This window comes from Rhineura floridana, chromosome 8 (genome assembly GCF_030035675.1).
Source record: "Rhineura floridana isolate rRhiFlo1 chromosome 8, rRhiFlo1.hap2, whole genome shotgun sequence".
Lineage (NCBI taxonomy): Eukaryota > Metazoa > Chordata > Lepidosauria > Squamata > Rhineuridae > Rhineura > Rhineura floridana.
The window spans coordinates 22,561,046-22,585,357 of NC_084487.1; the positions used below are offsets into that span (position 1 = coordinate 22,561,046).

The following is a 24,312-nucleotide window of genomic DNA, read 5'->3' on the forward strand; positions in this document are numbered from 1 at the left end:
TTTGGCATCTGAGGGAGAAATCCCACAGGTGCCTATTCCACTTCCCCATCCTTTTTGAAGACTTTGCTTAGGCCTGTCCTGTGGAAGACTTACATGTATTGTCTGCATCCTAAACCAGGAGTGGAGAACCTTTTGCCCTCCAGATGTTGGAGAATTACAGCTCCCATCAGCCCTAGAAGCAAGCATGGCCAATGGCCAGGGATGGTGGGAGTTGTAGTTCAGCAACATCTGGAAAGCCAAAGGTTCCCCACTCCTGTCCTAAACATTCCTCCCCCATCTTGCTCCATATCACATATTTTTGACAGTAGCTGGAGCTAATGGTCTGGGTTCCTCTAGTGGTGACATGACTGATTCAGATCTGACTGGCAAAATCAATTATGAGGCATAAACAAATGAAAAAGTATAGAGTTCCTGTTGATGCAACTTGGTAGTGTCCTTGCAAAGTGATATGAGGGGGGGTTGTTACATTTCGGGAGCCAATACAATAATTTATATATAATGATCTAGGAACATAGGAAGCTGCCTTATACTGAGTCAGACCATCAATCCATCTAGCTCAGTATTGTCTACCCTGGCTGACAGCCGCTCTCTAGGACGTCAGCCCTACCTGGAGATGCTGGGGATTGAACCAGGGACCTCCTGCATGCAAAGCAGATGTCCTACCACTGAGTTATGGCCCTACCCTGATGCTCCATGTAGCTCCAACGTATACTTGGAGCTTCCTCATTTTCATCAGTGGTTGCATGTGTGCATCATCTTCATCATGAATCATAAGTCAGACTAATTTGTCCTTTTCTAGCCCAATATTGTCTACTCTGACTGGCAGTAACTCTCCAGGGTCTCAGGGAGAGGTCTTTCTCGTCCATCATCTGCTAACTAGCCCTTTTAACTGTAAATATTAAGGACTGAACTTCAGACCTTCTGTATGCACAGCATATACTCCACCACTGAGCTGATCCGTCCCTGATGATAAAGAGAGGCAGTACTGGATGTACAAAGCAACATCCTCTCAGTGCTAGCACCTTGGACAATTGCCCCATGCATCCAGTGGATGGGCAGGCACTCCACACAACCTTCAAGAACATTGTTCACCAACTTGGCCACCACATACACAAGAACCAGCTGCATTACAAATCAGAGCCAATTAGCAAGCTGGTCCTAGAATGGTAATGAGGATAAGATGTGCTAGCATTTCATGCTCTGTTATGCGCTTGTGTTTTATATTAAGGCTTTTATGTTTATGTTAATTCCAATCCATTCACACACATCTACCCCCTTTTATTTAGCAATCTGTGATTCCATTGAAAATCTAAGTGGGAGTTCTCTCCCTGCCTCCCACACAAAGAGAAGTAAACAACTCTACAGATTGCAACAGGAGTCCTATGCCACCATTTTTCTATCCCTTCACTAAGCAGAATCAGACCAATTTCTTCACTTTTGCTTTCCTACAAATTTGGGGTTGCTTCATTTTATCTTTTTATACAGCCACAAGAGTAGCTGTATACTTTAGCCAGCATGGATTTTTCGCATTCCGCAATGTAAAATTGAAAATACCCCCATGCCATTCTCATGCTTCCCATAAGCTCCTTTCAAAACAAAACCTTACAAAACTTATAGTCCTGAACTCAGAAACGCTTGCTTAACAACCCTCTAAATTTTCATGGCGATACACAAAACAGAGAGAATTGAGAGTTCAAAGTGTAAAAAGAGAGGGGGAAAACACAGACCCCTTTCGGACTTTTTTCTGTCAGAGTTCTCATAATTTGTTGAAATTAATTAAAAATCAGCCGTATTCACTGAGTACCTGTAATCTTGTTACTGACCTTGCCCCATACTCTGACCTTCATCTTCTGCAGTTTAAAAGTTTAAAAAATGCCTGGCTGATGCCAAAGTACACAGGAAGTGGATAGGACTGTGAAAGACCAACCCAAATTGTGTTTGCATTTTGCCAAATTTGAAGGGCAGTACAATATCTCAGAGAGGAGGTCAAGTCTCCTGCTCCCCTGGTGCATTCACTATAGCTGCCCAATTTCCCTGCTTTTTAAAGTTTGGTAGAAATATTTGTGGGATATAGGTATGTTCTTAAACCGCAAGGTTTTTTGCCTATTAATGAATTAATTTATTCTTTTAAAATTGTTTTTGTTGCTTAACATTTGTAGACAGGTTCTGTTGAAGCACAGAAGCAAGAGCATTTGCTTTGACAAGCCCACTCACTAATTTATATAGTTTGAGAAGTTCCACCTATTACACAGCAACAACTCTGTGGGAGATGATTGCCAGTTTTGTGCTGTATAAGCAGCTGCTGAGAATGAACTTGTACAAAGCAGAGTGCACAGAGAAACCTGTTCACAGTGTAGGAACTGAAGGGGACACCCTCCTTCTTTCTTTCACTAATGATCTTACAACCGCTCTCTGAAAGTAAACAGCCCCTACTTTGTTCCTATTATGAATGAATGGGAGAGCTCAGACCCTAACTTGATTCATGTCTGAAAGCCCTAGCGTGGGTGAAAGGAAGTAACAAGGAAGACTGAAAATCAAGTCCCTGCTAAGTCATCATTAGCTCTTTTTCAGTCATGTGTGGTAAAAAGAACGCATGTAAGGGAGAGAGCAGCATTGCAGTGACAAGCTCTGATCTCAACCAAAGTGTGCTCATTATAACATCTATAGAGAACCCACACACATACAAGCTTTGTACAAATTCCCCCCGCCCAGTCCTTTCATCTCACATGAATGTTAGAAAAGGATTCATCTTTCTATCTAACACATTTCTTGTGCATCTCTTTTCTTATGTGATGACTGCCATCGGTAAACTACCCAGACCCTTCGATCTTCTTCTGAGGCCTTTTCAGTCGTGGATCCCTGTCTGTGGAATACTCTCCCGAGCAAGATCTGTCTGCCACCTTCGTTGGTATATTTTGGATGCCAGATAAAGAGCTATCTTTCCCCCCAGGCTTTTAATAAACTGACATTATGTGGTTTTGTTATACTGTCAAAGTGCCCTGTGAATGTTTGGGGGGTTGTTTTGTTCTGTTTTTATGGTATAATATACTTCTCTGCGTTTTAAATGTGTCGTAAGTCACATGGAGATCTTCAGGGAGCAAGCAACTAACAAATCTAATAAATTATTATTCTCATTATTGTTGTTGTTATGTTTTTAATGCACTTATTTCACTTAACCTTGAAACAAATTCATGAAGCACTAATATCCACATGTTGCAAATTAGAGTGCTGACACCAAAAGCTGATGTTTACACTTAGTATAGCCAATCTAGAGATTTCCTACTACTGTCTGTCATTCAAGAAAAACTCATGGCCCTGTTCCTTGCTGCATGGCCAGGATAGGCATCAATGGGCACCTCCCAAGGCCCACAGGCAGTGCTCAGAGTCTCCTTGCTGTCACTGTCACCCACCCTCTTTGAGCTTTAGACCATCACAGTAGCTAACCACTGTTGAAATGCTGTGCTATACTGCTAGCGTCCATTGGTGTAAGATAGTAGAATGGCTTCAAATAGAGGGCAGCTGCAAAACAAGCAGAAAGGTATGGTGGAATGACATGGTTAAGGCTAAGGGAGTAGCATCCCATCAGGTGGTAAGTACACCCTCCATACTCCTCCTAGCAAACACCTGCAGCTAGGTTGGCTCCAGACATATTGGCAGCTGCCTTTCCTTTTGATTCCATCAAGAGGGGATCTCAGGTGCAAGGCAAGCTTGAGTCTCCACCCCAGCTTTTGCTGCACAGCACGGCAACTGCAAGCTCATTATCTTGTACAGGTGACTGTTGCCAACAAAAGGCATGATTGGTTAGTAGACTGACATTCTAAGCGATAAGCAAATCTGCCTATTCTTTAGAGCGTGACATTTGACTAGTGTAATCTCCCCACGAGTAGCTGCATGCTCAGTTAATAGCAGTAAAACCAAATCTTCCTTTGTACCTAAATTATCTTAGTGCCTTGCCAAGGATTTGATCTGATTTGCTAAAAAGTCTGGAACGGCATAAAACACAACAGTGCAAAGAGTACATTTTGCCTGGGTGAATTGGGTAGTGGCTTTGCATGGCAGAACCATTTGCACGGTACAGTGATGTCCTCTGAACCTATAAACCAAAACTACCTTGGGTTTTTTCCCAGATTTGTTTTAAAAGTTATAAATTGCACAACGGGGACATTTCTGCTCCTGGCAATAGAGGAGAAGGCAAAGGAATCAATTCAATGAAAAGATGCACCCTGTACCCCACATATCTGAAGTGTTTTAAATTTCCATTCCTTCACTAAGGGGCCCTTCTTATAGCTTTGGATGCACACTTTTGTTGGTGCCAGCTTCTCCCTCCCATACCACAGATAGGGCTGTGAAAGCTTATCTACTCTATGACTTTTTTAGGCCAGTGTGTCTGCCAGTATCTGCTATGGCACCTGCAAAATATCCCCTCAAATATCTACAATGCACAAAAGACTGTTTGCTCTTCCTGCTCATTTTCTTTTTGCATTGACTTGGCCTCTCCTACACAAACTGAACAGGCCCCTTAAGCATGCCCACATTTCAATGGATGCCAGGATTAAGTACCCACTTTCCTGAACAGAGGAGACGTGCAAACAGCCTCTTTCAGGGAACGACCTTGGTGGTGGGTGATATAGGTGCCTTTTCCCCACTGACAGGAGGGCTGGTGGGGTATGCATGTACCATTTTGTGGTTCTCACTCTTTTTCTGTTATTTTAGATGTGACAGCTATTTTGTGGTATGCCACACCCTTATGGCAGTCATTCTGTAATATGCTACACCCACACAGCAGCCATGTTGTTTTGTGTCATGCCCCCAGGGCAGCCATTTTGTGACTGGCGCCCACAGCACTTTCACAACACAAAAGGTTAGCAAACCCTGCTCTAGGTCCCTCCCCTAACTTTTCAGCTAATTTCTGTCTACCCTTTTACTTGCTGGAGATATCAGGAAAAGCATGCCGGCAGTATTTAATACAATTATTTCCTAAAATATCTATTTTATTTTATTATAACAAAATTTATATAACACTTGATTGTAAGAAAACCTCTAAGTGATTTACCAAGAAACATTAAAATTAACCTTCCTGTGTCTTCCTGTGTTCTGACCAATGAGTACAAAGTCCTTACGTACTTCCTTACATATATTTGTGGCCTGTAAATCCTTGGAAGTTCAGACTAAAACCCAGTCTAAAACCCGGAGCGGATTCACTGCTCCACTGACATTGGAGTCAACAGCCTCCACTGGGTGCGACCATAGTTCAGTGGGATGCAAACTGCATGATCCAGCGAAAAGGATCCCAGGGAGCAGGTGATGGGACAGACCTCTGCCTGAAACTCTGGAGAGTTGCGGTCAGTAAGAGCAGTCAGTACCCGGCTAAACAGACTCACGTTCTAAGTTGGGATAAGCTGTTTCTTAGATCCACCATGGATGCAAGAGGGGGGAAATGATCACCATGAGAAAAGCAGCCATGTGTTTTGTCTAGAGACTAAAGATTGGTTGTGTAAATTGTTGAAGGCCATAAATGATCTTCCTTAATCCCTTCTGATCTAGTCCCCTCTTCCCCTGCATTCTTCATAACACACATCCATCACATGGCAACATGCTTCATCTTGAGCACTGTTTGCATGTAAACTTCTCCTGCCCCTCCAAAAGATTAATCCTCTCCCCATTCTGATGCCCGTGCAATCTAATCTCTCAGAAGCACCATTATCAGTGACTACATACAGGAAACACGAGAAATATCTTAGAAGGGAATTCCTTTCTTCCGTCAAACTTATCTTTGAGAAGCTCCAGCCACTCACTCCCAAATAGGATCTTGTTTAAGAAAGATATAAATCACAGATTCATTCACAAGTGGGGATTTGACTCTGCAATCCCATGCCCAGACAGGGGGCCTCTTTCCAGAGCGAACACTCTATCTGTTGCACAGAGAGGGCCCATGACGTTTGGGCCCATGAGGCAGAAAATCCAAATTCTGCCCCCAACCACTCCCACCCCCATAGTAAAAACATCTGAATATGCAAAATAATAAACAGTTCCCTGCCTTGTAATGGCACTCTGAAATCTGCTGGCAGAGGCAGGTTGTCCCACCTTGCCTAATAGTAGGGCCAGCTTTGTTGATCAATAAAGCAATAGCAGATAATATGGAAGCTATAGCTAATACCAAATTTAGTTGTGATTTTGTAGGGAAATGGAACCCAGTTCCAAATGTAATCAACTTGGCCATATGCTGGCCACTTATGCATTGCCAAAAAAGGAGGGAAGGAATTGCATCACCAAATATGTTTTAAAGTGTTTTTAGTGATTTTGTTTCCTGCCCTGAGCTGCTGCTGGGAGGAAGGGCAGGATATAAATAAATAGGACAAAGAGTACACAAAGTTGCCTAACATTAGCATATGCTACAGATGGGGAACCTCAGATCCAGGAGCTAAATGTGACCCTCCAGGCCTCTCTACCCAGCCCTAGTGTTGCACTGCAGCCAACTCAGAAGGGACAGGAAGGGGGGAGGCATGAGTTTCAGGCGCCTCCACAGCCAGAAGAAGCAGAGTTGGGGATTGTTGTGTCTGAGCAGGATCGTGCGGGAGGGGGGCAGCCTGCTCTCCAGCCAGTTCCCATGAGTAACGCCCTTTCCGAGGAGCCGAGCGCACCGCCCCCAGTTGATGCAAAGGACTTGTGGGGGGAAGCTTCAGAGACAGTGCCAGCTCCTCCCTTGCCAAGCAGTTCCCAGGAGGATTCCAGTGTGGCACCGCCCCCTGACCTTGAGCCCGTTGCTCGGGAGCAGGTGTCTTCAGATGAGCCCTTGGATGCGCATCCCCTGTCTCCTCGTTCCCGTTGCCGCGAGAAACGGACAGGGCAAAGACAGGAATTACGAAGGAGTCAGAGATTACGTTCGAAAACATTTCCTATATAAGCCTGCCGCTCCCAGTGGGGAGTCGTTGAGTCAACTTCCTTCACACGCTGCAGAGCATGTTTAGAGTATAGTTAGGGACTCTAGTGAGTTAGCGTAGGGTTTCCTATGAAGCGCAATGCCTTTGATGTATCCATTACTCTAATAAAACGAGATTTACTTGCACACACACTCCAGCCTCATTCTTTCGGCTCTGGACGGGACACCTAGGGACTCGTCCCAGACCATACCCCTTATCCCCATGCTGCAGCCTTCAATGGCCCTGCGCTGTGCTATCCTCGAGTGCGTTTGCATGGCTGGAATATGCCCGTGAACTGTGATGATACCTCTTGCTTGCCTGGAAAAAGGTGCAGCTATATGCAGAAACTTCTTACTTTTACTGTGCAAAGATCAGAGTTTGCACCTGTTGCTCCACCCACTTTTGCCTCTGGCCCCACCCACCATGGGCATGTGGCCCTTGGACAGTTGCCCATGAGACAATGTAATTCTTGGGTTGGGAAAGTTTCCCCACCACTGATATATGCAAACACGATGTATAAATGCAAATATAGAACTAATTACGATAAATGAAGTAGAAATGCAATACATCTCACCACAGCGGGGAAGACTATAACCAGGCGACCTGTGTTACTGTTCAGTCTGCTATTCTGGTGCTAACCGTTGATGATGGGTAACTTCAAGTCCTCTGCTTGTACCAGAGAGTTCTTCAAACAGAAGACTTGCTGTCTTTAAAGGACACCTGGGCATCCTACTCAGCCAACTAGAAATACAAAAGACCACTCAGATTCCCTTCATTAGTACTTATAGAATATATATTTGTTACTGAATTATTTTACATATATATCCAAACAAACATTGCTATATGATTTTAGTTATCCTAATTACTCTGATTTATTTTCTTGATGCTTTTTTGTTGATTTAAATGCTCTGTTATTCTAAACTGTCACACATAAGAGAGTTATTATAAAACACAACTCTCCCCCACAAAAAAAGCTAAAAGAAGTATTTTTTTATTTTAAAAAGTGATTGCTTGGCCTCTGTTATTATGCTGCTATAGTTATTATAAATAAAAATGTAGCCACAACAAATGATCTTTAAATATGCTATTTTTGTGTGTGATTTAATGTTGAAGAGGAGGCCTTTAAATCTTGCAGAGAATATTGTCTCTGTGTGTGTCCTAAATGGGGTCTTTATTGTTTGCAAGTTAAGCATGGAACTGCAATACCAAGCACCATAAATCAACAGCTTTCAATATATGTTATGTTTGTCATTTAAGTGACATAGCATTAACACTCAGAACTATACATGTTATACACCAAAGAATTAGTCTTTTAGCATACAGAGAGTGCTGTGCCTGGCCTTCCCCTTCCATTAACTGCCATTACCCAACGCCTATATCTGAGATTAGGGGAAGGATGTGTCTCCAGGGCACAGAAAGGGCTTCTAGGCTGATTTGTGATCTAGAAGGTCTCAGTTAAAAAATTAAGTATGGGTAGCATAGAATTAAGGAATACAAAGCCAATGTGTGCAACAAAAGAGTTTATTTGACTATGTGCAGAATGCCTTTTCCCTTTCTGTGAGCAAATGCAGTCAGACCCCACTCCATCCAGAATTAGGGACCAAAAAGGGTTCCAAGCAGGATTGAGCCTCATCATCTAATATATTAGCCACTGCTTCATACCTTTTGCTTTTCCAAATGTAATAGTAAATCAGCATTATAAGAGTTTTCCTTTGGTTTAAAAGAAGAAACCCAGAGATGTGATTAACTAAAATGAGCGAGTAAAGGAAACGTTAAGAAGCACTCACAAACAGTAAGTAACTCAACAAGCTCTCTGCTTGTTGGCTGGTGTCCATATTGCCTAATATGGTTATCAAAATGTTTGACTGGAACCAAGTCCACGGATAAGGGCCAAATTTAACAACTAAGCAGAATGCCACAGAGCCCTCTGCTTAGGCTCAGGGAAATTGCAGTACAGAGCAGATAACTTGACTAAAGCATGCCAATGGTTCTACATTACAGTAAGCAGATAGCTCAGTACTCTCTCTGCTGTCAGTGAAGCTCAATAGTAAACACCAGTTACCCATACAAGGAGTGCAGAGTGCTTGACTATCTTGGGCTTCGTAAAGGAAGGAAGGAAATCTTGGATATGCCTGAGATCTGTTGGCCCTTGGGCCGAATTTAGCCCCACATGGCCATATTTAACCAAAATGTGGTAAAACATCTGTCCGCAGTTTTGATCAAAAGAAGAACAGAGGGAAACTGTTTCACTTAGAGCTGAGGGGGAGAAAATCAGAAAACAATTTTCTGAGACATCTGCTTGCTTTCTTGCTTGTTTGTTTAGAACCCTTCTGAAGAAAAGGACTATTTTGCACAATATTCTCTTATTATTTTCTGCAGTTTGCCCCATCATGATCAATGCCATGGAATGAGGCATTGCAGGAGATACAAAATGGTGGCCAACTGCCAGCTTGTAGCAGCAGCAGGGAAAAGCCAGAGAGATTTAGAAAGAAGCCGTGCTGCTGCCGCCACTTCTAATGATACCACACACACATAAGAAACTGTTGGAGAATTTTGTTTTTCAACCCTGAGAACATTCAGCAAGGTCTCCCTATCCGTCCCCAAAGAATTTTGAGAAGCCACTTTTGCTCAGCCCTTGCTCAGGACTCAGGAGATGGGTGGGGAAACTGCTTTCAAGTTATAAAAGATGGAAACAGTCTACATGTGAATATTATGTATGTCCTTGGCATTTCCTGGGGAAGGGCTTTAGCTCAGTGGTAGAGCAACTGCCTTGCATGCAGAAGGTCCGAGGTTCAATCCCCAGCATCTCCAGGTAGGGCTGGAAGAGACCCTTGCCTGAAACTCTGGAGTGATGTTGCCAGTCAACATAGATAGCACTGAGCTAGATGGATCAATTGTCTGACTTGATAAAAGGCAGCTTCCTGTGTTCCTACACAATGCCTAAACACACATGCTGTATTAAAACTGTGAATGCCGCAGCGCTAGATGAACTCGGATTCTGAAGGCTGGGAATTTCCCTTTCAACATTACACTTAAATCACAAGCTATCTTGACATCCCCTGTAAACATGACAGACCGTACAAATAACTTGACATTCAGAATATTTCTCCTCTTATCTGTTCCTTGGGAAGCCCAGTGGGCAATTGCTCTCTGCACTGCAATAATCTGCTTACGAAATAACATTATCAAATGGCTGGAATGCTCCCCAGTCTCACTGAATTTAAGGTACGGCAACCTAGCAAACTAGCCGCTTTTGTCATTCCTATTTGTGGGTCACTTCGAGCCTGGTTAAGGTGTTGGACTATGACCTGGGAGACCAGGGTTCGAATCCCCACACAGCCATGAAGCTCACTGGGTGACCTTGGGCCACTCACTGCCTCCTAGCCTCAGAGGCCGGCAATGGTAAACCACCTCTGAACACTGCTTACCATGAAAACCCTATTCACAGGGTTGCCATAAGTTGGAATCGAAGGCAGTCCATTTCCATTTCCATTGACTCAATGTCCTGCTTCCCAGAGGCATCTGCCTGGGTCACTGTGGGAAAGAAGGACCCTGCTGCCTGTACAAGTAGACAAGGAATGGGAAGCCTGTGGCCTTCCAGATGTTCCTGTACTACAGCTTCCATCATCATTGTATTCATTTATTTATTATTTGATTTATGTCCCACCCTTCCTCCCAGCAGGAGTCCAGGGCAGCAAACAAAAGCACTAAAAACACTTTAAAACATCATAAAAACAGACTTTAAAATACATTAAAACAAAACATCTTTAAAAACATTTTTTACAGAAAGCTTTCAAAACTTTTTTTTAAAAGGTTAAAAACATTTTTAAAAAAGGTTTAAAAACATATTAAAAAGCAATTCCAACACAGATGCAGACTGGGATAAGGTCTCAACTTAAAAGGCTTGTTGAAAGAGGAAGGTCTTCAATAAGCACCGAAAAGATAACAGAGATGGCACCTGTCTAATATTTATTAAGGGATATGAATTGCTTTTCATGAGGCATCATTCCAAAGCTGTTTACAATATAATAAAATATATAAAACAATTAACCTATATAAAAACAGTTAAAACAATTGCATATATGTGTGTGTGTGTGTGTTTCAATTTTAAAAATACAGTTATAAATATAAAAATAGTTTAAAACAGCAGCACATACTTCAAATCAATTCAATTCCAAGACAGATGCCAACTGGGATAAAGATTTTGGAAGGCTCATTGAAAAAGGAATATCTTTTGCAGGTGCCAGAAAGACACCAGAGAAGGTGCCTATCTGACATGCAATGGGAGGGAGTTCCAAAGGTAGGTGCCGCCACACTAAATGTCTGATGCCGACATTTTGCAGAACTGACCTCCTAAGAGACTGGTATCTGCAGGATGGCCTCTCTTGCAGTATGCAGTGATTAGTCGGGTATGTAGAGGATAAGGGGAACTTTTAGGTATCCTGGTCCCAAGCTATATATCCAGGTACCTGACCATTAGCTATGCTGGCCTGGGGTTGATGGAGTCCAACTCCTGAAGGGCCTGTCTCTGGAGTAGACATGATCAAGGTTTTGACTTGGGGTGAGGCAGCTTGAGTGATCACATGTTTATTCTTCACTTTTATTATTACATCACATAGTTGGGTCAGGACCGTTCTTATTGAGCTCACAGGAAGTAATGACAGAAGCACTTGGCAACAATGGCCTGTCAATCACAGTGTATATGCTTCCTCAGCCTCTTTTGGTTTGTCCTGAAAACAGTCACTGTGAAAGCATCAGGGCCAATCCAAGATATTTTACCACCTGAGGCAAAGGACTAGATGGCACGCTCTACCATTCCAGGTACAGAAGCTGACCAGACTGGCAGTTGAAGTTTATTTCAATACTGGTGATGGGACAACATCCGCCACCACACTTGAAGATAGCTAGCTTGCTTAGATGGCATGCACACACTGATCTCTAACACCTTGTTGCCACTTCCTTTTCTCCAGCATCTGCTGCCTAAGGGGACTACCTCAGTCTGCCCAACAGTAGGGCTGGCACCAGGAAGCATGTCATGCATTTGCTAGGCTAGCACCATATGCTTCCTCCAGTCCACCTTCAGTCCACGGAAATTGCCAGCTCTCTCTGGAACAAGATTGCAGAAAAGATGAGATGGAAACCTGCCCACAGTCTTCTGTTTTGCAGTGCAGGTCTGATGCCTCCTGTCTTGTGGAGCACTAACAGAAAACCTGTCAGCATTTCATTGATGGAAACAAGCACATGCTTGTAACACCCCTTTTGTCTTACTACGCATCATTGCTCCTGAGCCCCACATTACACATTGCTAAAGGCTCCAATTCATCCACTTTATGTTACATTCCCTCTGCAGTAGCCTGTTCCACACTTTTTAAAATCCAAGGTGTTTGTTCATTTGGTAAAAGATATGCCAGAAAAACATTAGCCCTATTCATGCATCCTCCCTCATGCCATCTCTCACTGCTTGACTTGAAAATAAACAGTCTGATGAGATTCCCAAGGAAATGTATATAGGATTGCAGTTTTAATTTCTCTAGACCTGGGGTAGGAGGTGAACAATGCAAGCCTATATTTGTCTACACAGGAGTAACTGGAACTTACTCCCAGATATGTGTGTATAAAATTGCTAAAGATTTCAGAGGGAGAACAGGGCAAAAACGCAATCAATCAATCAGGACTGCAGCCTAAGATCTGAATAAGGAATGACCCACATGTAGCAAACCAGATAAAGGCTGCTTCCGGACAACCTGTTTATTAAGCATTCCTGCTTTGCTCCTACAAAGTTTATGGGGAGGTTATATGACGCCTGCTGTTTATTGAGCATTCCTGCTTTGCTCCTACAAAGCTTGTGGGGAGGTTATATGACGCCTGCTGTTTATTGAGCATTCATTCCGATTTGTTTGTGGGGAGGTAATACAACATCATGTCAAGCAATCATCCCACAATTTCCAATTTCCCTATCACTGTCCTTACCACAAGAAATCTAGTTTGTCTTTTTGCTTGTTCAGAAGTGGGTCTGTTGCACAAGAGAGCAAAGACCACTTTAATCGCGCAACCTGAATTTTCTGATATGCAATTTAATCCCACCCGCAAATTTAGCAACAGTCTGGACAAAGCCTAGCAAAGTATTGCAAAGCATACCCAAAACATGGATGAAATAATGACGCAATTTAACAGAATCCAGGAAAAAGGACTACCCCTAGGAAATAGGGACAGCTGGAGTATATGCAGCACCCCTGTATATATCCTTCACACACACACACACACCCTCCAGCTGCTGCCTCCTTTTCTGAATATTTGTAGCAATGCAAACACTACACAGTTGTTTGATCTGTGCCTGCCTTGTAACCAGGTACATGTGATTGTGGCAGTTCTTAATTTTAAAAGGCCGTAAAGTGTAATTAAGAAATGAAAAGGGCTGGAGGAAAAACCCTAGCAGCTATTTAACAGAGAGAGAGACATCAAGTGCTGACACAACAACCTGCTGAAAGTCACTCACTGTTGTGGCAAACTCTTCCACCTGGCAGCGAGAGAGCTGCTTTGGAAAGGATTCCTTCTGCTTTCCACAGCCAACTCAGGCTAGCCTGAGGGCCTAGAAAACTGAGAATTGCTGGCTTTGTGACATGCCCAACAATATCATTATTATAATGGTCTGTGGCAGCAGCCATCATAGTCATAACTTTCTGTGAAGAAACAATGGTGACTATTGAACTCTAATTATGCCTCCGCGTTTCCTTGCCTGCCTGTGTGTAACTAGAGGAGGTCAAAAAGAGATGAGGAGGGGCAAGGGAGGAGGAATGGAGCCAAGACACATTTCGTAGGAAAGGAAGATGTCAACACAGCTTGTCTTAAAGACAGCTAGCCTGGTGCAGTGGTTACAGTGCTGGACTTATGGCCAGGAAGACCAGGGTTCAAATCCTCCCTTCTATCCCCATCTTGAAGCCTGTTGAGTGACCGGGGGGGTGTCAACAGACATCTCTGACTTACCTTACACGATTGTTAAGGGGACTGGGGAAAATACCATGTGTACCACTGTGAGCTCCTTGGGATAAAAATGCAATAATATTCTACGAAGGACAAAGGATTTCCCTTGCTTGTGTTTGTTTTTACTCGGGTAAAAACTCACCTTTGAGGACAGGGTAGCAGTTTGTGGAGGACTTTGTTCCAGGTAGGAGAGATCCACTGAGTTTCTCCTCTATTGTGTCACTTCCTCTACTTAGCCTGCAGTTGGGGAAGGCCTGTCTTCAAGGTAGGTCTCTGTCACCCATTTCTCCATCCCCGTCTCCAAAGGGGAGGGATCCCCTCCCCCCACAAACACACACACTATGAAGGTCAGGGATAGGTAGCTGGCAGCCAATGAAAAACAGAACTCAAGCCAGGTGAGCAGAATTGAGTCATGGGGCTGCTTGCAGCAAGCGGTCCTGTTCACAAGAATTCTGTTTACAAGAACTCACCTGTGGGTGCTCACAGGGTCAAACACACAGTTCAACAGGAGTACAAGCCAAACTGGACGTGGTGTTAAAATGTGTTTCCATTTAGAATGCAAATTTTCTATATATAAAAAAATAGTTGCATCAAACAATAATAATGTACAGCAGGGGTGGGAAACTTTAGGCTGGCGACCTGGATGTGGTCCTCCAGGTCTTGCTATCTGGCCCTCAGGGCTCTCCAAAGGCCACCCCCCCTCCTCAGTTGGACCAACCTCAATTATTTTTGACTGGCTAAACTGAACTCTGATAATGCTTCTTGCTTGCCTGGGTAAAAGCCAGAGAGAGGTAGATAGGTAGGTAGGTAGGTAGGTAGGGGTGTGTGTGTGTAAACCAGCAAATGTACAAAGGTAATATTTGCATGTATTGCTCCACTAATGTTTGCCTCTTGCCCCGTCCAACATGTGGCCCCAGAATGCTGCCTAGAAGGGAATGTGGCCCTTGGGCTGCAAAAAGGTTCACCACCCCGATGGAGGAAAAATAAAGTGTCTAGCATCCACAAAATGCATCCACCCCGATGAACAGAATCAGAGCAGGCTTGGGGGGAGGGTTAACCCTTTCCTCCCTTGCCTGCAGTCCTGAGGAAAATACTTCTCTGTGACATCAGAGCAGCTAAGCCAATTGCAGCTGGAGGGGTTATCATGGCACCTTTTCCTGCTCAAGCCCAGCATGGCATTTAGAAAAGGAAAGGCATATGAAAGCAAAACCTCACAGCCTGTCAAGCCATCTAAAAGGGCCTCCTTAAGCAAGTGCATGTAGCTCATAGGCCATATTGTACCCATCTCTGTATCACCAGACCTGTATAAACATTTACTTACAGTACATATCCAAACTCCTCTAAAGCCTCATGGGAAGAGGCTTCCACAATTGCAGAAATCAGCTCCAAGAATTTCATCTGTGCCCAGATTTTTTTTTAGTCATAGAAAGCATATTTTTCAACCACATTCTTTTATGCCAAGAAGCAACACAAATGAGAGACAATGGCCGTACACACACACATCCCATTTCAACAAAGATTTCCATTGCATGCCAAAATAATAACCCACAGCGCTCGGCATGTGTACCATAGTGGTCATGTTACATTAAAGGCAAGAAATTGCTCAGACATGTCATGCTAATGCATTGTGGCTTGATTATTTTCTGAAAATAATTGCTTTGCTTCTTACTGTGTATATATAGAAAAAGCAGGCTTAGAACAAATAAATTGGGAGGGAGAGGGGAGAGAGAATTCCAAGTTTGGTTCTCTGTTACATAGCAATGGCTTGGGTCATTCATTCGGGGGTCAATTAAACTTCTATTGGGTAGATCTATACGTTTAAAGGATATTCCACATACATCTAAATCACATGACTTCCTGCAAGAAATCCTGGGAACTGTGGTTTCCCCTCACACAGCTACAAATTCCAGGCAACCTTAACCAACTACAGTTCCCATGATTCTTTGGGGGAAGTTATGTGCTTTAAATGTGTGTTGAATGGGTTTTAAATATATGGTGTGTGGAAATGGAAAATGAAAATGGACTGCCTTCAAGTCGATCCTGACTTATACCGACCCTATGAATAGGGTTTTCATGGTAAGCAGTATTCAGAGGGGGTTTACCATTGCATCCCTCTGAGGCTGAGAGGCTGTGGCTGGCCCAAGGTCACCCAGTGAGCTTCATGGCTGTGTGGGGAATCGAACCCTGGTCTCCCAGGTCGTAGTCCAACACCTTAACCACTATACCACACTGGCTCTCATGATCTACCCCTTTTCTATCGGATGAGCTATATGCATGCCTTGTAATGTAGGATGGATTAAATGAGTGCTCCGGGATGCAGCTTTATGGGTTCAAAGCCATCAAACGTTCATATTTTTTTTAAAAAAAGAGCTCTTCCATGTGGTACACACATCTGGAGTTTGCAGGGAGGACTTGGTATATTTGGTCCCACCCAGGTGCTTGCCCTAGCAACTGGGGTATGGCTGGCGTTGGAAGTGGGCAGAGTCAAGCATTTGTCAGGGCTCAAATGCTGTTCAGGAGACCCTGATCCCCACCCAGTGGTGGCTAGTAGCTCCATGTCAGTGGGGCAGTGGAATCTGCTCTGGTTTTAGTCTGAAGTTTCAAGCAGCTGTCCAAGGTGCTGAAGTTTGGACTAAAACCCAGAGCTGCAGGGAACAGTTGCCGGAAACCACAGGAGAGGAAAGTGCTCTTGCACTCAGGTCCTGCTTGCGGTTTCCCATGGGCCACTGGCTGGCCACTGTGAGAACAAGATGCTAGACTAGATGGGCCATTCGTCTGACCCAGCAGGTTCTTCTTCTGTTCTAGGGTCCCATTTTAATGCAAACCTACTCAATTTGTTGTTCCCAAAGCAATAAAGAAACTGAATACAGCTATCCCTTGACATTTACACTTCTCTAAGTCTTGCAATTAAGTTCTCCAACCATAATGTGTGCAAAAAAGGGGTATGTTCATGAAAATAACATGCGGGACTACAATACACTGCTTGCAAGGATGCATACATTAGGCAAAATTGTGAACAAAAATACATAAGATGATATGCATATGATTCCTCCTGCTAGGAGGAAGGGCAGGATATAAATCAAATAATAATATAAATAAATAAATATTAATTTTGCTGCATACTTTTAAATGAAAACTCACAAATAGATGCAGAAAGGGAGTGAACTGAACCAGAGCTTGGAAGATTACTTTTAAAAAGTAATAAATTACAGTTACAGTTACATGGCCCCCAAAAAGTAGTAATTGCTGTTACAATTACAATTGCTCTGAAAGTAACTGATTACTTTTACTCAAAAGTAATTGCTACAATTACATTTTAGTTACTTTTTCTTTTTAATTGCCTACAAGGTGCTGGCCTTGGCTGCTGCACTTCTAAGTAACCGAAAACAACATTAAAAATAAGCACACAGAGAGAGAGGGTAGCAGAATTTTTTTTTATCCATAAGATTAACAGAATGGCATAACAGAATCTCACATCCCCTCACCCCACCCCCAGTAATGATGATACCCCAATACACATATTTTTGTATATATATATTGCCTCTAGCTCTTTTCTCCTTCCACTCCTGTCAATTTTTAAACAATTGGTTTTCTCCACCCCGTCTCACTCTCCACCTCCTCCCTCATCGCCTCCCAAGCACCCATAGAGCATGAAGGAAGAACAATGCTGCACAGAAACCCAATTTGAAGCACATGATTTTTATTCACAAATCAGTGGAGCAGAAGACTTCCCCTGCTCCCTCCCCCCCAAGTAATGCGCAAAAGTAATGCTGGAAACATTACAATTACTCCTCAAAAGTAATGAAGTTACTACTCGTTCTATTACCAACAAAATGTAATGAAGTTACCCACTCGTTACTCAAAAAAATAATACAGGCATACCCTGCTTAACGTCGCTTCACTTAATGTCTCCTTGCTATAACATACATGCTCCATACGCCACCATACCCCGCTTAACGTACGCATGCTTCGCAATGACAGACACTTAATGGCATGATGCCGCTGCCATCTAGTGGCAATTGCAGTGCAGTACATGCATAGATAATTGCTTCACTTTAAGTACATTTTCACTTTACATACAACGCTCCGGTCCCATTGCGTATGTTAAAGCCGGGTATGCCTGTAAATTACAAGTAATTCGTTACTTGTAACTACAGTAGTTACTTCCAAGCTCTGAACTGAACCTGAAGTTGAAAAAATGAGAAATGGAGAGAAAACAAAACTGACAAGAGTCATCCATCCCTGGGTGATATAGCAGCCAGTCTCCCCCTTGCATGGATATTGCATGCACATCCAGCAGCAGCAGTGCAATGAGCTACAAGCAGGTTCCATTACTGAGCCACTGCCAGGTAAGCCTGCCTCACAAATGAGGGGAAGGCTGGCGGCTGCAGGAGTGCTGTCACCAGCATGTGGTCCAAGTGGTATCAGGTGCAGGGGGGGGGCAAGCAAAACATCAGTTTTTGTGGACCCTGCTGAGATGCATGGGCTCCAGCAAATGCCCCAATGATCCGGTTGTTGACGCTGGACCTTGGTATAGTCATCCTATCTCAGGTTAAGGAAACTTTGATCCTCCAGATGTTTTGGACTACAATTCCAGTCACTTCTAACCAATGGCTGTACCAGCTGGGGCTGATGGGAGCTATTGTCCAACGAGATCCCTGACCTATTTTGTAATATCTCCTGAACTCTTCAGTCAAGATGGGATAAATATTTCAATAATTATTATTGCAATATGCTCCTATATTCAATTGTCTCTATTCAATTTGACTAACATTTCGTACCTCTAGCCAGGGTTTCAAGGGCTTCCAATCTGAATTTGTTCTTGGTTCATCAGTTAAATGTTATGTGTCTGTCCATTTGTGTCCACTGGATGTCTAAAAGCTAGGACTTTGGGCACACAACTATTATTTAAAAATGCCTTGCTGTCTCCCAGGAACAACACCAGAAAATCCTCCCTGCTACATACAACCGCCTTTCCCCTTTCTCAAGCCTTCCCTAGCTGAAACGTCTCCCACTCTGTCTTCAGTGCCTGAGACTTCCCACACCCACACCCTGCCTGTTTCGGGCTCTGAGCTCACAGCAGACTGGCAGATGAGACTGGCTTCTGGAAAAGACAGAAGAATGCTGCTGTGTTTGAAAAAAAGGAAATGGAAAGAGTTTACAGTTGAGTCCCAGTGGATGCTACAAATGCACAGTAAACTGATATGATACGCCACATAAACCCCTTCCATGCAAATGTACTTCATTAGATATTACAAATAATCCTGTTTAAGGTCCAATGCTCACAGAGATAATAAAATGGTGTTCTCTTCTATCTCTGCTCACAGCAGTGCTCACTAAACCACCTCCAGAGCGCATTATGGTTTGTGCATCCTGGTCCGGAGCAGGTTTTGAACAAGAAATGTCTGCTAGAGGTGCATAGCTGTGCCAGGTTGGAGGAGGAAAAAAAAATAGTTGAATGAACCAGATCTTCATTCTTTGCTGGATTAAGAGAGATGACCACAGAGGGAGGAAAGATTTTGAACTGTGTTTTATTTTTACAGAAAAAAAACTTCCATAGGTTTGTTCATTGTCTCAGCATAATCTTTAGAGAGGAATGCATCATACTGACGGGGATTGTGTACACCAGCAGTGGGGAAACTATGGCCCTCCAGATGTTGCTGGACTCAAGTCCCAACATCCCAAGCCATTGGTCATGGTCTCTGGGCAGTCCAACAACATCTGGAGGACCAAACATTCCCCCTTCCTGGTGTCCACTTCACCAGAGACGAAATCTGTAAATAGCCGTTCATCTGCTTGCTGTGGCAATTTTTTTTCCCCTTTAGAGCAGATATGGAGGAACCTGTGGCCCTCCAAATGTTGTTGGGCACCAATTCTCATCCATCCCAACCAACATGGACAATGGGCAGGGGTGATGGGAACTGCAGCTCCTGAAGCCAACATCCTTACCTGAAGCCAACAAAGACCCACACCCTGGTGACATCAACATGCCTTATAGGAAGACCATAAGAGAAGGAGATCAGATTTGCTTCATCTAGGCAGCACTAAAATCTGGCCACACTTTGAGGCTGTGTTATGTAATGAGAGTCAACCAGGAATAGTAGTTAGAGTGATGGACTAGGACTAGGAAGGGTCAAATCTCTTTGGGTGACCTTTGGCTAGTCACTATTTCCCTTGATGGGAGGATAAAATTATGGGAGGGGAGAACCTAGCCCTGTAGCCAACCTTCCTTGTTAGGTGCGGCAGCCACATTTCTAGGTGGGGCATTTGAGGGGGAGAGGCACAAAGCACCAGCCAATCCACCCACACACCCCACTAGTGGAGAGAATATGAGAACCAGGCACTCCTCCTCCATGCAGAGAGTGTGTTAACTTATAGAATGGACTATGTAAAGGTCAAGTTAACAGGAAATTTAGTATAAACACCAGGAATTAGACTGTCATATTTTTGTTTTATAAAGAAAAAAAGATGTTAAGGGTACAGTGAACAAGGGGTGGAAAGGTGTTAACTCCTCTTTGAGGCTGCCTCCCTAGTCTTGTTCCTGACCTTTACTTTTTCCTTCCTGTTGGACAATCAAAGGAAAACTTTTAAACTGATTACTTTATAAAGGCCTAATTAAGCAATTGGAAACTAACTGTTAAAGAAATTGGAATTTTTTTAACTGGTTGTTGGGTTGATTTTTCTGCCCAGAAACCCTGAAAAGGCCTCACGTTGAGCTGCACACATTTGGAAAATAAGAAATTAGGCCCAAGGTACAGCCTAGGTGGCCAGCAGGCTAGCTAACTCTATCGTCAACAGCAGTGTTTCTATTCCTCTAGACTTGTTGCATCCTTTGCCATCAATTAATCAAGAAAAAGAAAAAATAGCCACTATGATTGTGAGTATAGTGAGTGATTGAAAAGAGTAAAGGGTAACTTAGAACAGATATTTTTTCACATCACTTTAAGTTATCTCTTTATTTCACCATTTAGCAATAAGCAGCCAGTCCTGCTCTACTCATCATCATAAGTGCAGAATTAACAAACTCTTACTTCTTACTGTAAGCAAACATGCTTTTTCATTAGTGGCTGGATAGAGAACACTGAAACTGAAAAGCAGAGCAAAGGAAAGCCCAAAGGGTGGATTCTAACTCTAGCACATAATACAAAGTTCCAATATTTAACTCTTCAGGGGTATGTTACTATGCAGGCTGGGGTTTTTTTCAGGATCATTTAAGTAATTATAGGGTGATTATGATCATGAAAAATAATAATCCAGACTCTAGCCTTTACCTTGGTGAGCCCACCTTGGTTCTCCTAACTTGGATGCATGTGAAGCAACAGTCCCATTCAACACCAGCAGCTCTGAGGAATCTACAGCAATGTTGAGGAACTCCTGGTGCTCCAGATGTTGTTGGACTCCAACTCCCAGCAGCCCTAACCAGCATGGCCAATGCTCAGGGATGATGGGAGTTGTGGTTCAGTGTCACCTAGAAGGCCACAATGTCCTCACCTCTGGTAAGACCAGTGGACCTCCACATCTCATGAACATGCCCCATTGAAGTGGTAGCTCAACACAAAGGGGGGGGAGTTGCCACTATACAGATGGCAAGTACAGGTAATATCTCTCTTTTAAGAGCCAAGATAATCTGAAGGTGGTGGCTAAGTGCCAGGAAGAAACATACGGAAGTAGCGCAAAGAAACTACTACTCCTTACTAAAGTATTTTATTGTCTTGCCTTCTAATCCTATCACAGCTAACTGGCCAGCAGGGCCAGAGGAGAAATATCAGGCTACCTCCTCCCCACACTAAATACTTTCCCCAAAGAATCCTGGGAATTCTTGTGAAGGGTGCTGAGAGTTGATAGAAGGCTCCCTATTCCCCTCACTGAGCTACAATTCCCAGAGTTCCTTGGGAAGAGGGACTGGTGCTTAAACCATTCTGGGGATTGTCACTCTGTGAGGGGAATATGGCTCTCCTAAAAACTCCTCTCAGCACCCTTAACAAAGTACACTTCCCAGTATTCTTTGAGGGATGCAATCACTGCTTAAAGTGGTATAACAGCACTTTAAATGTATAGTGCCGCTGTGGCCTCAGTCTAAAGATTTACAGAAGTTTCACAGAAGTTGGATCTAGGGAACCTCATTTGACATGTCAGGCCAACAAACTAGCCCTGTGGATCCCACCTCTTGCTAATTCTGAACCCCTTAACTGGCTGCCTCTATGCACATAAGTTCCACTGCGTTCAGTGAATCTTGCTCTCAAATAATTGTGAATGACTACAATCTTAATCAGAGTGACATCAAAAACCTGGCATGTTTTAAGGGGGGCACTCTTTAAGAGTTATTTTAGTACATTAGGTCTATTTTTACATACTTTTGTTGGCATAGTGTTCTGTATGTTTTTGTGGGACAACAGCCTGAGGCAAATATCTCATGCACGAGCCAACATAAACAGTAAATTTATAACTTTTTAGAACAGAAGAATCTGGTGACAGAAATTGCTTCAGGAATCTGAAAAGCCCTTTTTGACAAATGTGTTAATAGGCTTGCAAAGTTAGCCCCCTGCTTAAAAGGTCCTTTGCCCAGGATTCACTTCTCCTACGTTCATCTAAATGCTGGAGTAAGCGGTTCAAAGGAGGCATTTGGACTCCAAGGGTTAGGAAAAAGGCATGAAGATAGGGATGGACCCCTAGTGCTTGGCGAATCTTCTCTTAGCATCAAACCCCTTCACCAGGTCAACTGAAGATGGCCAAGTTTTCTACATTACATATGACAGCCCTCTATTTGAAGTCCACGCCCAATCTAAAAATAACAATAAGAAGAGAAAGCAGGAAAGGTCTTGAAGCCACCCATCAACAGTTGGAATACACACAGCAGACTGAACAGGCACACAGATCACCTGGTCACTATTTTCCCCACTATGGTGAGATGTATTATATGACTATTTAAATCAGGGGTTGCCCACTTTTTTGAGCCCACGGACACATTTGCAAACTGGAGAAACTGTAGTGGGCACACGAATAGCAACCTGTTCCATCGGCCACAACAGAATACTACTTTCAAGCCTGATTTCAGTGAGGGGAGGACATGGAAGGGAACCCTGTGGGCACCAAGGAAGGCATCTGTGGACACATAAGCATCCGTGAGCACCATTTTGGCCACCCCGATTTAAATGATAGATTTCTACATTTACACCTATGCAAACAAATGAGCACATGCAAATTTTAAACAAGTCTGTGTCTTTTATTTTGGCAATACATTTTCCTTTTTTTTTAGCAATGCGTAAGTAGCAGCCCCGGGTTGTCTGCTTCAGGGGGTCAGCCATGTTGAAGCAGACAAATCTTCCTCTTGCTCCATTGTGTTCAGATTGAGAATGCTTAAGAACATTAGAAGAGCTCTGCTGAATCAGGCCAAAGGACCATCTAGTCCAGCATCCTGTTCTCACATTGGCCAAGCAGACGCCTCTGGGAAGCCCAAAAGCAGCACCTGAGCACAAGGGCACTCTCCCCTCCTGCAGTTTCCAGCAACTGGTCTTCAGACACATACTGCCTCTGACCACAGAGGACTTTTTCTCGAGGATTCTTCTCCCCAAGGGCTTCTCAACACACTTCCTCATAGGCTGCCACCAGGGTGAACTGAAATCCCTCTCCCAAGCTCTAGGCCATGAATGGGGAACCTGTGACCCTCTAGATCAGCCTTTCCCAACCTTTGGGTCCCCAGATGTTGCTGGACTACAATTCCCATCATTCCTTGCCATTAGCCATGCTGGCTGGAGCTGATGGGAACTGTAGTCCAGCAACATTTGGAACTCAAAGGTTGGGAAAAGCTGCTCTAGATGTTGTTGGACTACAGTTCCCATCAGCCCCTGCCACTATTGCTAATGGTCAAGCATATGTGATTGCCATCTCCGTTGTTGTTTTGGCACCTACTGAAGACCTTCCTCTTCCAACAAGCCATTTAAGTAGATACCTTTATCCCAGTCTGCATCTGTATTGGAATTGTTTTTTAAATGTTTTTAAAGATCTTTTGCTTTTAAGATTTTTTTAAAAAATGTTTTGTTTTTACTGGTTTAATTATGTGTTGTCTGCTGCCCTGGGCTCCTTCTTGGAGGAAGGGTGGGATATAAATTTAATAAATAAATAAATAAATAAAACCACGTGGAGGACACCAGGGACCCCCATTCATGTTTCAGGTCCTCCCTGCCAACTTTCATTTTCCCATTCCATATCTATTGTCCTTCTTCCATCATAGAAGTTTACGGTTATTTTCAAAGGGAGGGTCAAAGTTCTTGTTGCTCACATTTAAAACAAAGCACAAGCCACAGGCAAAAAAAAGCATAAGAAATGCACATACACATCATAGAACCTGCTTACTCTTTCCCATAAACATTATCTGTTTAAATCCCTATGCCACAGAGATGTATGGGGCTAC

The 24,312-nt window shown here is 43.4% G+C and overlaps 1 protein-coding gene across 9 annotated transcripts in view; it reads right to left on the reverse strand.

Moving 5' to 3' along the window:
- Positions 1–24,312, reverse strand: part of CALD1 (caldesmon 1) — a 284,763-nt gene that overhangs the window by 198,964 nt on the left and 61,487 nt on the right. The window contains exon 1 of one of the 9 annotated variants that reach the window (XM_061638521.1): positions 7,495–7,565. The exons of the other annotated variants lie outside the window; for them this stretch is intronic. The gene's annotated coding sequence lies outside the window, so the exon portion shown is untranslated. Of the gene's footprint in view, positions 1–7,494; positions 7,566–24,312 lie in introns of those variants that run through there. 9 annotated transcript variants of the gene reach the window in all.